Source organism: Caretta caretta, chromosome 7 (genome assembly GCF_965140235.1).
Source record: "Caretta caretta isolate rCarCar2 chromosome 7, rCarCar1.hap1, whole genome shotgun sequence".
NCBI lineage: Eukaryota > Metazoa > Chordata > Testudines > Cheloniidae > Caretta > Caretta caretta.
The window spans coordinates 40,526,165-40,540,193 of NC_134212.1; the positions used below are offsets into that span (position 1 = coordinate 40,526,165).

Consider the following 14,029-nt stretch of genomic DNA (forward strand, 5'->3'; position numbering starts at 1 on the left):
AATCTCTGGGTCCTCCATGTCGAGGGGTCCTCCGGTCTGTTCCCCTGCTGTGACATGCTCCACCAGGGCACATCCTCGCTTGGCTAGCTTCTGGATCCTGGAGCACAGACTGTCCTTCCTCAGAAGCTGGCGGTGTGCCTCCTTCCCCTCCAGCAGTCAGCCCAGACTGACCAGCTCTGCAGGCTTTTATACCTGTTCTCCAGTTGGACCATTCCCAGAAGAGCCTCAGGGGCGTGGCTTCTCTGCTAGGAAGGAAGGGTTAACCCATGCAGTACCAGAGCAGGGCCACTCCATCCCGTCACAGGCAGGTAATAATATCTCCTCTATTAGAGAGTCACTTAGCTACACTCTGTCATTTTCCTATACCAGATTTGGACTGGCTAGAGAGCTTGCTCATACACACCAGATGTGTTCATCATGAAATCCTTTAATGCTCTGCCAGGTATGGCTGAGGTTCGTTTAAATAAGGTATATTACACACAGTGCCACCTTAATGGCTGAACAGTATAATACAATTTAGCATTCTTTTATAGCCTTAAAATCCATGTGCATTAAATGTATTTGTCTAAATCCTCAGCTGGTTTTAATTGTCATAGATCTATCAGTGAATTTACACGAGCTGAGGATTTGACCACTGTTCCCTTGCCTTTGGTGGCTATTGTTGGTAACATTTTTCAGAGTGTCAGAGCAGTGTAGCACAGTGGCCCAAGTCCATATAACCCCCACCTAGCAGGCAGGTAGTACGCCCTAGCGGCCAGAGTCCATATAAGTCACTCCTAGGATCAGGGCAGTGTGGCCCAATGGCCAGAGTCCATATAAATCGCAGTAGGGATTATACTAGTTTGAATTACTTATAGCAACAATCTGGGTCAAAATGAGTGTCAGTTTCTCAAAATTAAGAGAATCCATTCAGCTCAGGGCCTAAATTTTTGACACCTATTCTGTACCTGTTGTATTTCAACATTAGGAGTAGTCTTCCATCTAGACAAGAAGGTCACTGTCAGACAAAAAAAGAAACAAAAAATACAAGGCTTCATCAGAAGTATGACTGGTATTATACTTAAACAAGTTAATATGCAGCAAAGAAAAATCCTAGAGTTAATTTCCATTTTTTATAAGCAGTACTGCTTGTATTTGTAGATCACATTCAACTGCAAATGCCAACAGTTTCCTGGGCTTATCTCCAATTTTAAAAATATTCTTCATCTTTCTTTGTAAAACAAATTCTGTCTTCCTGGACTGTCCATCTCAGCCTTTGAGTCTATTAATTTTAAAAGAAAGTCTGCCTTTTGACCGTGCATCTTTTCTCTCAATCATTCATTCTAAGGGTGGAATCTGAGCTCTCTCTTCTTTGAGGCTATGATCTGATGAGGAGCCCTAATCTCAAAGTTTCAGATATATCCCAGCATGCACTAATGGAGGGTTTACCAGTGACATTCATCTCTCTAGATCTGGGGCTTCAGGAAAGGCTGAGAGGAAGGGTTGCTAAGCAAGACTGTATGAAGAGGACACTCAGAGGATAGGAGAAGACAAGGATGAATCAACTAGCTCTTGCGCTAAAATTGACATGGTCGCAAAATCACATTTTAAGATGCAAAAGAAAAATACAGCTTGCAGGAAAGTATAGTTTGTCTGTAAGCTCACTGTGAAAAGTAAAGCCCAACGCAGGAATATGTGCTAAAGCAGTAAAGTACTGCAGGTATCAGATCACACTGAGATGGACACTTTTTTCCCCCGTAAAGAAATATAGGTATTTTAATATGGAGTGACCACAACTAATGCTTATTGTTTCAAAGTAACCACAGGGACTCACTCATGACCACCATGCAGAGGTTGCTTTCAGATGAATGACAGCTGCAAGGCGTGTGCATGTGTTCTGAGATGCAAATCTCATTGGGCCAGAGAGACCATCACAGTAGTAAATATGTCATTGTACAGCCTTTCACCCTTAAGACACCCCCAAAGCTTTATAAACTAGTGAATTGAGATTATGCAACTGAAGCACCTAGTAAGTCTTAGCAATAAAATTTTAGGGTGAGAGTGCAAGAGAGACTGAATGTTAGCTAGGACATTGAGTTTGTCCCAACTTGTGTGAAAAGTGCCATGCGTTCCTTAAACTTCTACCGGAAGAGCAACCCGAGACCTGCAAAAGCACCTCTCAGGAAATACCTTACCTGAAAAAAAGACACAGCTAACTTGGCAAATGTACAGGATTACCTGACACCCCATCCTGTCAGAAAGACTTTCAGAAGCCATTGTAGGCCAGATTTTTTAAAAATGTCACAATGCAGGGCAACTGCACTTGTATTTCCCCCACAGTAGTCCAGCAAGGCACTCACTGTCAGGCTTCCAGCACCCCATGCTGTTGCCTCTCTTGGGTAGAGAAGACACACATTCACCCCCTCCCCCTTCTAAGTGGGGTATCTCCAGGCTGAACCATGATGCCTTTACTGTGCTGTTCCCAGCAAAAGACAGACTGCCTAAGCAGACCTGTTTGCTTTCTCTTCAGAGTCTAACAACTGCGTAACTGCTCACAATTAAGATACCATACAGCTCTTTCTATGCAATTTTATTCTTAGGATAAAAGTATCACAGAGAAAACATCTTAAAAACAATATGAGAGAACCCATGCACTTGCTCATAACCTTCCCAGAGATCACTCTAAATCTAACATGCGCTCTGCCAGATAAATAGTCCTGCAAACCCCTCAGAGGGGCTCTCTCCTATGGTCACAAGTTCATTACAGCCTCAGCACAGGCCTACACCATAGATGTTAATACATCTATTCTAGACGTCCTCAGTAAGCTAAATTATTCCAGGAAACAAACACAAGTGTACACAAGTGGCCAAATTTTCAAAGTGCTTATCATTTGTTTTCTGCAATAACTTACTGCAGCTAAAACTTTAAATAATCTAAGTGTGCTACAAACATTGATTAGAGCAGTTAACAACATGCTGCTGGAAAGAAGTCTGTCCACTGAAGATAAAATAGCACCACCAAGGATATGAAGAAAAAAAATACTAACTGAAATTTCTGTGTGAACTTTCTTTTGATTTCTTTTTATCAATCATTACAAAACACTTGGATGTATCCATTCTTCAGACTCCTCTTTCCTGTCCTCAGCATTCAGTGAAAACCCTTTTGAGAAAAGGAAAGAGAGGTTGAGATGAAATAAAACAGAGATTTGAATCCAGAGTTTTTACTTCCACGTCAGTCTGAGGGTGATATTTAGGAATCATATTCCCATACATTTCTATATGTTTTAAAACCGATGCATAGCATTTCTAAATTTGCCAAATCACTAGGACTTAAACTTTTCATTCCCAGGAATTGTCCCTTTGGTGGTTGTGTTTGTCTTAACCTTAAACATTCAAGACTTGATGGAAAATTCACCCTCATCACAGTCAGTAGGGTTACAGCCTCTTTCCAGTGGTATATATGGCTCCATTTGCCTTCTTAATGTTTAGTATATTTACTTTTTCCTGAATAGGAACATTTGGGTATGATGGAAAATCTTTTCCAAGTTTTAGATTGAGTCTAGCAGCTTACTTCCTCTCAAAAGAAAAACACAAGGAGACAGAACTCAAAAGCACGTACATTGTTGGACACTAACCCACAGTTCTGGTGCTTTTCTTGATGTACAAATTGAGTCCCTGGTTCTTCACAGTTAATTCTGAACAGGATTTTCTGCTGAACCAATCTCTGTTTTAAAACAATGAGATTTGTACTATGTTGTTACAAATTTCTCTGTTACAATACGATACTTCTCTGTTATGTTTCACATGCGCTGCTTTATGTTATGCTTTGACCTCAAAGTAGTACAAAAAGGTATAAACATTTAAAGCTTCAATACAGCTACAACTACATGGAGGAACTTTATGCTTCAAAAGACTCAACAAAGTAATTCATCCTGTAGATTGTTCACTGCTTTATGTAAAGCAAACAAAATATATTCCAAAGATTAAGATCAATAGTCTTGAATTGATTAAAATCCCATCAAACTATCAAGCAGCCATTTTTCAGCAGTAAACCACGTTCTATTTAAAATTACAATATATTAATGTTTAGCGACAGTAGCTGACTATTTTGGGCCTACACTATATTACGTGTTCTATATGGATTTACAGCACCATAATTAAAGTTTGAAAATGTGTCCAATACACTTTAATAATGTATTACCAAAAAGTTGCTTGTGATATAAAAATGTATACTTTTGGCTATCCCAGTTTCACCAGATTTCGTAATCTCAGGTCTGGTTGCATAAATTATAAGAATGACCACATTGGGCCAGAACAATGGTCCATCTAGCCCAGTGTACTGTCTTCCAGCAGTGGCTGGTGCCAGATGCTTCAGAATGAACAGAACAGAGCAATTTATCAAGTGATCCATTCCCTGTCATCCAGTCCCACCTTCTGGAAGTCAGAGGTTTAGGGTCACCCAGAGCATGGGGTTGCATTTCTGACCATCTTGGCTAATAGCCATTGATGGGCCTATTCTCCATGGATTTATCGAGTTCTTTTTTGAACCCAGTTATACTTTTGGCCTTCACAACATCCCCTGGCAATGAGTTCCACAGGTTAACTGTGTGTTGTGCAAAGAAGTATTTCCTTGGGTTTATTTTAAATCTGCTGCCTATTAATTTCATTGGGTGACCCCTAGTTCTTGTGTAATGTGAAAGGGTAAATAACAATTCCTTACTCATGTTCTCTACATCATTCATGATTATCTAGACCTCTATCATATCCCCCCTCAGTTGTCTCTTTTATAAGCTGAACAGTCCCAATCCTTTGAATCTCTCCTCATATGGAAGCTGTTCCATACCCCTCATCATTTTTGTTGCCCTTCTCTGTACCTTTTCCAACTTGTATATATCTTTTTTGAGATGGTGTGACTAGAATTGCACACACTATTCAAGGCATGGATGTCAGGCCCACTCGAGACTCACCTGGAACAAAGCACTCCCTATTCACACTTTTCAAACCACCAATCAAGCACACGGTCAAACTGTCAAACTGTCCCCACAACAGACGCTCAGATACTCACCAACACAGCCTCCTTAATGCAGCCCTTAGCGTACCTTCTCTCAGATTCCAGGCAAACTCCCTCTGTTAGCCGCTCTGCTGTTCGCTGCTCAGCTGGTTCGCAGCTGACTGGCTTTTATACAGTGGGTGAGGGAACTGGGATGTTTAGTCTATGGAAGAGAAGAATGAGGGGGGATTTGATAGCTGCTTTCAACTACCTGAAAGGGGGTTCCAAAGAGGATGGATCTAGACTGTTCTCAGTGGTAGCAGATGACAGAACGAGGAGTAATGGTCTCAAGTTGCAGTGGGGGAGGTTTAGGTTGGATAGTAGGAAAAACTTTTTCACTAGGGGTGTGGTGAAACACTGGAATGTGTTACCTAGGGAGGTGGTGGAATCTTCTTCCTTAGATATTTTTAAGGTCAGGCTTGACAAAGTCCTGGCTGGGATGATTTAGTTGGGGATTGGTCCTGCTTTGAGCAGGGGGTTGGACTAGATGACCTCCTGAGGTCCCTTCCAACCCTGATATTCTATGATTCTATGATGTACCATGGATTTTTACATTAGCATTATGATATTTACTGTCTTATTATCTATCCCTTTCCTAATGGTTCCTAATGTTCTGTTAGCTTTTTCTGACTGCTTCTGCACATTGAGCTGAGTACAAAAACAGTATTCAAATGCAGCTGGACCTGCAGATCATTTACTACTTTAACTTTTGGACACTGGTCTGCAGATGGACCCTGTAACCTCACAAGTCATTACAATTTCTTTTGGAGGGATATTAGCAGAAGTAAAGCAGCGGAGGAAGAAGAGAGACAGATTTTCTTCTCCAGATTCTAGGGAAGGGGTGGTTTGCACCCAAGTGGTTGTTAGCAAGTAGCAGTTCCTGCAGAGAGGACTGCACAGAGACTGTCAATGATGTGTCCATTCTGCAGGGGAAGGGTTCCTGGTGCTGTGTGCTTCCAAATGCCCCACCCCCCCAGTATCAAAGTAAAGGCCAGGAAATCTGGGCATGTGTGTTTTACATTGGTTATAGACAGAATAAGTAATGTATAATTAGCAGGACTCTCTTCCTGAAGAATCAGAATATCCCTCCCCTTCTTCTGCTCCCGCGGGCACCTTACCAGATTTCTGAGGTTTGTAAAATGTTATCACTAGCATCTTGGCTGTTGCTTCAACATTCTAGGATACATCCAATCTTATATTTTGCCAGGTTCTTTCCATCCCTTCAGTTTTTAACTGCTCTTGTGCAACATGTTTTTGGCCTTATGTTTTGGTATGTCGCCTTTGGAGCTTTAATTCCTTAGGACTGATGCAGCCAAGCATTTCCCATGTGGGAAAACAAATCCAATCCAGATTGGTGCTGAGCGAACTTGAGAAACGCCCCCTTGTGAACAAACCTGCATAAAAAAGCATTTTGAATTCAGCTCTAGTCTTGTGAGCTTAATTAGATAAACAGATATTCAGAAGCACAAGTCTCAGGCTGGAAAAGAACTTGAATACATGAATACAAAACAGCCACAGATACCTGAATATTTCAGTAACAGTTTATCATTCAACCCATGTTCTCTCTTTTTTTCTGCTCCTTTATCTCCCAATGTCTCTAATTCTTTTTCAGGACAAATATACAAGAAGTCAGAGCAGGGGGAAATGCACAAGAAGAAAACCCACTGAAGGTAGGCCTGCTATTATTATTCAGTGACATCTCTCTTTATAAAACATTTGGAAACTTTCAAGAGTTCTGAGGAGACTTGATTCACCAGTGCATTGCTCCAGTTTTAAACCAGTATAGGTCCTTGAATTTCAGTGGAGTTACACTGGCATAAAATGATAGTAACAATAGAAGTGTATCAGAGCCTTACTATTCTGTCCAGGTTCTCATACTGTGTCCCTCTCTGTAGTATTAGAGTTCTTACTGTACTAGTCCTAGTAATTCACACTTATTCTCTATTTCTTGTACCTCTGGCACTAAGTTTGCTGCATTAAGCCCCATTTCAGCAAAGCATGTCAACATGAGCTTAAGTCCATCTCTGTTTGGCACAGCTCGTAATGTGCTTTAAGTAATTTCCTGGAAAAGATGGACGTAAGTATATAAAGCTTATGTGCTATGCTCAACCTATGCCTTAGTCTTATCCTTTCATGGATATTAGTGATCGCCTTACTGCTGTGCAGGTGGTTAAAGCTTGCTGGCACATTGAATGAAGTTTATTTGTACTGAAGGGCATGTGATACGATTTTTCTTGTACCTCAAGTGCAGATATGGTCAAATGCACTTCAGAACATCTTCAGATTCCTTGATTGTAGCACAAAGGGGCACTTAAGAGAGGCATTTAAACTTTTAGGTTTAGATGCTCTGTGTATTCATTTGACAAAGCCAATTATTTTTCTGACTCTGTCTTGTCCAAAGGAAAAGGAGACTTTGAAATCTACGTACAGGTTTGGCTTAAATAAAGACTAACTTAGACTTTGCTTGTTTAGAAGAGCTTGGATAACTTAAAATAAACTTCCAAAGAACATCCCCAGGTTTTTGCTTACTTACCCCAACATTTATTGCAGTCCAAATTCTGGTTGAGGTTCCTGGGAAGGGCTCATATTTCCTTTCTTAGCTACTTATCCCTGAAATAGAAAGGGCATCAGGTGCAGAGGGGGTATTACAGATAGTGAAAATAGCTGCAGAGCAGGACCTACCATACCCAATAGAAAGATTCGGAGACTTGAAGCAGATGAGATTCACTAAGTGGAGGAACAAATCCATGCATGAACTTGAAGTGTGGGAGAGAGATTTCATGTTGAACATAACTATGGAATAAATTGGGATTTCTCAGAATAGGATAGAACAATGGGAAAATCTGACTCAAAACCCAGTTTGGCCAACTTCGTGCCATGAATGATCAGTTTCTGTTCACACTCATCTTTAGAGAGACATTGTTATTTTGCCTAAATATGGGAAGTCGTATCAGAACAAGCATTTCTGTGTGTAGTCAAGGCCATTCATGCCAATAGTGCTGGCATATCTTGCCCACATACCCTGCCTTTTTCTATTTAGGAATAAGGGTGCTAAGGCATGGAGAGCAGTGGAGGAAAGAAGAAGCTAGAAAGGGCATATGCTCTGCAGAAATGGCACTGTATACAGGTGATTAGTGATAGTGAAGACTGGCTGCTGCATAACAGAAAGACATGAAAGAAAGAATAGTGATCCAAGCTATGCATTTGGCAAATATGAAACAGTATGGAGTTGCATTTGTACTGTCTGAGGGATGAAGAAAACAGCTACCTGAAATCCTCTAACCAGAATGCTGGCATTTAAATAAGAATTTTGGCTGTATAAGCAATGCAGGATCGAGTACTAACAAAGACCAGCAAAACCACTGTGATCTACACACATTATAATATAGCAGGACAAGTGTAAAACATAATAGTTTCTCAGTGAAATTTGCACTGCTCTATCATTGAAGAACCACCATGGGGAAAATGTCAGGCAATTGAAATTTACAATAATAAGTCCTAAAAATATCTATCAAATCACAAATGATTATGTGAGCAATTCAGACAGTTCAAAGCACTCTATGTTTTACCAGTCCCATCAACTCTTAATATTTTATTTTAAATTTAAAAGAAGAAAGTGATGAACAAATAAACTGAGCTCATTAGAATATTGATGGCAGTTGCATACATTTACATGACAAATCTCTCACATTGAGGAAAATATGTAAAATATTTAAAACAGCTTAACCTATGTGGTCATTAAAATAACAGGAACATGAAATGTCATTCCTTTACACCATTTGAATCTGATCTGTGCAACAAGGCAAACCTTTTGGAATGTCCCTTGCAAATGTAAAAAAAAAAAAAAAAAAACCACAACCAATTTTCTTATCACTGCTAGTAACTTATCTTCCATTAAATAACTGTGGAAGTCATCAAATTGGTTTCCCTTTTCATTAAATTTAACTACTCTGGCTTTTTAAGGAGACTGAATGTGTGACTGTTTGGTTCATTTCCCCTCTCCCCCACAAATACTTCTCAACCCATTTCCTTCAAGGCAGTTTGAGTCCTATTTTGGGACACCGATTAGGGTTCTGAAGATATGGAATTTTTCTCTCTATATATAACAGATAAGGTGACAAGATACATCAAGCCAAACACATTTATGCCTTCTCCAGAGTATATTAAGTGCAAAGTAACTATCAGTATGCACATAACAACAATGGCAAAAATACAGAGCCCAGCAGTGCAAACCTTACTTATGCTGATAAGCACATCTCTTCAAGGGTCCTCTTACTGAGTTCCATCATCTCCCATGGAATAGGCCCATCCTCAACCCTGGTGGCTTCTAGTGGGGAGGGGGCAGGTGCTTGGGAAGGTAGAGGGAGTGCACACCTTCTGCCCCCAAGTACCTAGCACAAATAGACCTAGCATATTAATACAGCCAGAAGCCACTGTTAACTTCCTGCTAAGCACCCTCTGTGATGGGATCCCTTGTTTAAGGGGATTCTCAAGGCAGGTACCACCTGGATAGTCCCTGGCACACGGGTTCAGTAGAACAGCAGCAACACACGGGTTCCCAGGGAACAGCAGCAGACCCCAAGGCTGATGTGGAGGCACAGACCGCAAGAATCAACAGGATTTGCTGGCTGGAATCCCAGTTGCTTCACACCTTTGTATTCCATAACAGATCCCACCATTTCCCTGTGACAGAACGACGCAGGAGAACCTCACCAAGCTCATTAGACCCTCAGCAGGGATTTCCAGATGAGGGTAGAATCCCTCAGATCCCTGTAGTTTTGCCACTTCTTATATATATATATATATATATATATATATATATATATATATATATATATAGGATTCTTTAGTTTGCGGAAGAGAAGAATGAGGGGGGATTTGATAGCTGCTTTCAACTACCTGAAAGGGGGTTCCAAAGAGGATGGATCTAGACTGTTCTCAGTGGTAGCTGATGACAGAACAAGGAGTAATGGTCTCAAGTTGCAGTGGGGGAGGTTTAGGTTGGATATTAGGAAAAACTTTTTCACTAGGAGGGTGGTGAAACACTGGAATGCGTTACCTAGGGAGGTGGTGGAATCTCCTTCCTTAGAAGTTTTTAACGTCAGGCTTGACAAAGCCCTGGCTGGGATGATTTAGTTGGGGATTGGTCCTGCTTTGAGCAGGGGGTTGGACTAGATGACCTCCTGAGGTCCCTTCCAACCCTGATATTCTATGATTTTTAAATATAACCACATGGTGGACACCATGCAGTGGGTCTGGCGCTCCACACACAACTGAAACATTTTGTTGGTCTCTTTGCAGATCAGTGCTGTCCACAAGTGCCAGCTTTAAAGTGAATTGCTGCAGAAGCGTTCCATGATTTCCTACTTAGCCGTTATTCACACTTGTAATGTGTGTATCATTACAAGATTTCCTGGAAAGCTGCTGGCTAGTGATCCAGGTTAAAAACAAACAAGAAGGTAACTGACCATTTAAACAAGCAGGTTCCATTTTAGCAGTTGCCGTTACTTAGGAAAATAGATTTCAAGCCCACTTACATTTTGAGTTCAAGAGTCTGTTGATAAATTTTGCTGTCACATGTTGTTCCCCATTTTGTTTGTGTACAGTAATTACAATATAGAGGAACAACAAATACATTTAAGCTAGGGTTTGTTTTAAGTCAAGGAGAAAAAACAAACTACCCAATAAGATTGTTAGGAGACTGATGGCTGTGAAAATCACGGAGGAACATGTGATTTATGTAGATTATAAATTAACTTGGCCCAAACAAGCAGTCACAGATACAAACTCAGAAACAAACTATACTAATTGTTCGTTTTCTAACTGTAGCACATCTCCAGATAGTTATTTTAAATGGTAGCATAGTCACCTAATATTCTGATGATAACTAGTGTCTTAACTGGAGATGCTAGGTGTATGTCATTGGGCCCCAGCAACTTTTAGCGACTGACTATGTCATCCACAGCCTTGGGTATTAGAAGAGTCATGGTACCTATGGGTTAAGTCTCAATCTTGTGTGGTGCTAAGCACATTGGAGATGGTGACTCAGCACCTCACAGGATCAGGTCTTCAGTAGTGCAGAATCAAGAAATAGACATTTCTTTCAGGAAAAACAAGTAACAGACAAGACACCTAGGAAAACAGACGAACCCCTGGTGTAATTCCATTGAAATTAATGGGACTTGAGTGATTATTTTAAGTATGTGCCTCAGTACTTTGCTGAATCAGGGCCTTAAACCTTAGGACACTGACCAATCCTGAGGCGTTTAAAGCCTCCACAACTGGCCAGATCAAAGGTTGGGGGGGAGAGGGGAGTTGAAAGTGGGTGGGGAGTGAGGAGCATTGTGGGCATGCCGATGGAAAGTTCTATGGCTGGCAGCATAAGGAGCGAGGGCAGAACTGTTGGGTGGAGCCAGTCCTTTCCAGGGACCCCAGCTTGCCTCACAGGCTCTGCCCACCTAATCACAGTTGCCAACAGTCCTGGTTTGGCCAGGAATTCCCCAGGTTTTATCAGTTCATTCCTGGTAACTTCAACCCGATCCCATCCCTTAGGAAGGTAGCAGCACTGGAGGAAGAGGTTAAAAGCAGCCAAGGGCAGAATGGGATGGAAGTGGAGCAACTCTGTGCTCTGAGAGGAGCTCGTGGGAATGAGCCAGCTGTTCACACTTGAGTGGGGAGGAAGATTGGGGATTAGAGAAGAGGGCATGTTCCTGATCACAGGGAGAGGAGCAGAATAAAGAGGTGTGGAACTGATGGCATGGGGAGAGGGATAGTGTGACAGATGCATCAATTTCCTGCAATATCCTTGAAAAACATCACTGAATTAAGTTTAAGTATCTTTAGAGGTTTTTGTATCAAATGCAAAGGTTATGTATTGTTGTGGGCCAATATTGTATATAATCTCTCAAGTGGGAGATGCGATTGAACCCCAGGAAGTGTTATGAATTTCAAAGGACTGTATTGAACAATGTACCAGACAAGAATGGACTTTTGGGATAGACAGTGTCAAGTGGTTTACTCTGGGAATCTCTAGGGGGAAGTGAATTCAAATTCTCCAGCTCTGGTTACACAAAAAACCTGCTTTTTGAAGCTATGCCCTGAGGAGACGCCCACTGTCTGCTGATTATTTGTTCTTGGAGTCTCAAGATCACAGGCCCAAGCTGTATAAAGGAAAGATTAAGGTCATGCCTACACTAGCAAGCTTATACCAGCACAGCTGTACCAATGCAGCTTCACTGCTGTAAGATCACTCACGTAGCATCTCTATGCTGACGGGAGAGAGTTCTCCCAGTGACATAATAAAACCACCTAAACAAGCGGCAGTAGCTATGTCAGCAGGAGAGCATCTCCCACCTACATAGAGCTGTGCAAATGAGAGTTTATGCCGATGAAACTTATGTTGCTCAGGGATGTGTTTTTTCACACTCCTGAGCAACATAAGTTTTGTCAAAATAATGGATAGTGTAGACATGACCTAACCCATTCATGGGCATGCTACGTCTATACTAAGGCTGTTACAAACTTGTAAGCACACAAAAAAACCTTGGTGTTGGGATTTGAAGGACTGACATCTATCAGAGCCCTTATTGGAGTTGTGGGATGATCTCTGGTCAGCTTATTAGCATGTGTGTAGGTTCTTTTTTTGTTTTTAATATGTGTTTTGTATTCCTTTCACCTTAAGAATAAATGTGCTTGCTCAGAAAGGGCTGCATAGTAATTTATAACTGGTGGCAATTACAGCCTCTGGGGAGAAAGCAAAGCATAGACACTGGCCTGTTCAGTCAGTCTGGCTTGCTGGGAATATCACAGTGTAGGCAGCCTGAAAAGACCCCCGTCAGGAGGGGGAGAGATGTGGGTCTCTGCCCAAGAGAGGTGACAACTAAGGAACTAGGCACCTAGAATGGGTGCTCTCAAGGGATCAGAGTGGGGCGGGGGATACAGGTGCAGTTGCCCTGAGCAGTGGCATAAGATAGGAAAAAGAATTTTTACAGTTAGTTACCAGCTCCTAGAGTTATAAAGACCAAGCAGTCATAGATACCTCAGAGTTTTGAGGGTTGGACCTGTACATTCTGTGAAACATCACTACAGCAAATTCCCTCTTGCTCCTCAAGCATAGCTTTCAGGATAGAACATTACAGAACTGTTATTCAGTGGTGGTTTAAATATGCCACAGTAAGTCCCAGTAGGTCTTGAAAACATCCACTCAAAGTTTTTAAAGGTAAATACTAAATGGTATGTCGGTTAACTAAATAGCATCCTTCTGACAAATTAGCATACACTGATGCATGCAATGCACCTAGATGTAAGGGGAAATACGCTGGAAACCTCCAAAACAATCCTGTATTATCTCTCTTTACTGTTAAGCTGAGCCTAGATACACTGGGGACTGCTGTGCCGTACCACAAGTAGATAGATCAAGAAATAGAAGGCAAACTTACATCCTCCGAAAATATCCTACGTCTAGCTTACTGTCTCTCAAACAGCAGCAAATTTCAGCCTGCATCATCCTTCTACTTTGCCTTATTACACACTTTTCGTGTTTGGTTCCCTATCAGATGTAATGTAATTCAACTGCACCAAAGTGAATTAATTTGCATTTCTGCTATCTGCTGTGCAAAGTCAAAGAGTCAGAGTTTCTGGGATATGTTGAAAAGTTGCTGGTTTTGTTTCAGAGGAAATTTCAGCAGCTTCAGTGGCAGATTATTTTTCTGCCTCTGAGTTAGGCAGATGTATCATTCAGATGTATAATTATGAATTCTCTTAATTAGCCCTACTGCACCTAGGGGCAGAGGTATGGCCCATTGTGAGATCTTATTCCCAATGTTAATGAAACTGGAGGGGATACCTCTCTATCATATAGAAAGGAGCAAGTGTCTCTTAAAAGTAAGTATGTTGGAATAGACAAATGTGTGACTAAAATTTGCTGGCCTGTGAAGGCATGCCTTATCACCTGATATCCTTTCCCACTGAGGAGACAGTATCTGTACAGCTGACTAGCTT

The 14,029-nt window shown here is 41.3% G+C and overlaps 1 long non-coding RNA gene across 3 annotated transcripts; it reads right to left on the reverse strand.

Moving 5' to 3' along the window:
• Positions 1-525: 525 nt before the first annotated feature.
• Positions 526-6,300, reverse strand: LOC125640099 (uncharacterized). Of its 3 annotated transcripts, none has more exons than XR_012669283.1 (5): positions 6,148-6,300; positions 5,045-5,192; positions 3,615-3,703; positions 3,027-3,139; positions 526-997 (listed from the first exon to the last, which is right to left on the reverse strand). It is a non-coding gene; the product is annotated as an uncharacterized LOC125640099 (long non-coding RNA). The 3 variants fall into 3 exon arrangements; XR_012669284.1 differs by lacking the exon at positions 6,148-6,300 and adding an exon at positions 5,401-5,588; XR_007357688.2 differs by lacking the exon at positions 6,148-6,300 and having other exon boundaries at positions 5,045-5,300.
• Positions 6,301-14,029: the final 7,729 nt, after the last annotated feature.